Genomic DNA, 2,068 nt, shown 5'->3' on the forward strand with positions numbered 1-2,068 from the left:
CGTTTCTCCGATGTCTGAGCACGTGACAGTGCCCCCCACGTCTGTGCCTTCACTGGCTGACTCGCTCCTGGGATTTCCTGCCTCCTCCTCGCAGGAGGCCAGGCCCCTCCTCTGCGTTCGAGTCCTTCCTCGCGGTGTCCCCTCATCCGCCCAGCAGCACGGGGGCCCCGTCTCCGAATGAAGCCCTCTGCACCTTGCCCTCCCTCCCCGACCACTCGCTGTGCCCTGCCGCCTTCCTTCAGAGACAGTCGCGGGCAGGTGGTGGCCGACAAAGCTCTGCCTTAGAGAAGATTAAAGAATTTTTTCTAAGGAAAGACGACTCCTGAGTATGAAAGAACAGAGGGCGTGCGGGTGATGTCACCGCACTGCCTGCGGCCACCTTAAAACCAGACCGAGTCCCGTGGTACTGAGCGTGGAGACGCGCTCAGTACCCGCTGGAGGCGATGCCACGAGTCACCGCAGGATCCCAGACTCTTCCGAGGAGGGAAAGCTGGAGTGACAGTCAAAGATACGGAAGAAAGTCCTGCCGGGTTTGCCAACCTGCAAAATGCAGATTAGTTAAACGCAAAAATGTCCGCCAGCCCCTTAGCTGCTGGCCCCTGGGGGCTGAATGCCATTTCTTCTTCCTTGAGGCCAGGGAAGGGCGGAGTCATCCCCACTGTGTGGGTCGGGGAAAAGAGTCTCGCAGAGGCCAGTGACCTGTCCACAATTAACACCATCGGCGAGCCGAAGAGTGTGCCTTCCTCCCAGCCCGTCTCCCTCTCGGTTCCTCTGCACGTTGAGCCTAGACGGGTAATTAGTACAGAGTTAGAGGGTGGGGAGCCCCTGGGGGGTTCCACTAATGAGTAGGTGAGAGCGATGCATAATTAACACATCCAAGCAAATTAGCGCTTCTCTACACAGAGGGGCCCGAAGCCGGAGTTGGGTGAGGTGGGGCCCTGAGCACAGCCTTGGCGGGGCCGTGAGCGCAGCCTGGGAGGGTGGGCAGAGGCAGAGCGGCCTGGAGCGCTGCACCCCGCCATCCGCCTTGCCCCCTGCCATCTGCCCTGCACCCTGCCGTTCGCGTCACCACGGCGCCTGCCGCAGATCGAAATGGATTGGGTTCGACCACGTGCATTTCATCAGCCAGGAGGGACGGGAACTCGAATCGCCAGCCTTTCCTCTGAACTGTCAATGTAATTAATTCGGGGCCGGCTTCCTAGTAGCTGACAAAGCTTTGCGATGTCAGGCTCCCCGCCTCACAGAGCGCCGTGGAGCTGGGACCCCCCGCGCGACACGTCTGCCCACACTGGCGACAGGTGTCCTCGCTGCATCCCGTGAGTGAGAAGTTCACGGCCGTGGGGCTTTCCGGTGACATTCTGTGCAGTGGCGCGGTGGGGGGACCTCGGCCCCAACGCAGGGCGCTCCACTCAGCCAATCCCCGCACGTCCTTTGATTCTCGACCTGTGAAACGAACGGAGGCGCCATCGCACGTGGGACCGACAGCCGTGCCAGAGCCCACGCCCCGCGACGGCGCGTCCCCTGTCCTCATCTGTCCCATCCGTGCTGAACGTGGTTTCGGGGAGCAGGAGGGGCCCTCTCCGCTGGGGACGAGAGGAAACGCGACAGAGCAGGAAGCCCCGCGCTTCCCCGGGCTGCCCGCGGTGCGGGGAGGGAAGCCACGTGGTCGCCACGCCAACAAACGACTCAGGGTCGCTCAGATGCGCCCCGCGCGCCCCGGGGCTGAACACGACCTGGCGGGCGGGCGCGGAGCACCCCGGCCCCTCACCTCCCTGCTCGGGAAGGCGTCGCGGTTGCCGTCAGTTCCTCCTGACGCGTAACTGCGCGGGGGTCGCGTGTCCCTGTCCCACGTCGAGTGCAGCTCTCCCGCTCCCGCTCTCCCGCGTCCTGGCCGCGCACGGCAGGGAGCCTTGTTCTCGGAACCGCCTGCCGTGGCGTGGCGGCAGCGGCCTCGGGTCCGGTCGCCAGAATTTCCTAGAGCTCTTTCGGTGGTAAAAGGAGAAAATAACGCCAACGACTGGGTGTGGAAATGTCCCACGAGGAGGAATGTCACGAGGATAATGACTGG

This window comes from Pteropus medius, unplaced genomic scaffold, assembly GCF_902729225.1.
Source record: "Pteropus medius unplaced genomic scaffold, Ma_sr-lr_union100, whole genome shotgun sequence".
In the NCBI taxonomy this organism is placed as follows: domain Eukaryota; kingdom Metazoa; phylum Chordata; class Mammalia; order Chiroptera; family Pteropodidae; genus Pteropus; species Pteropus medius.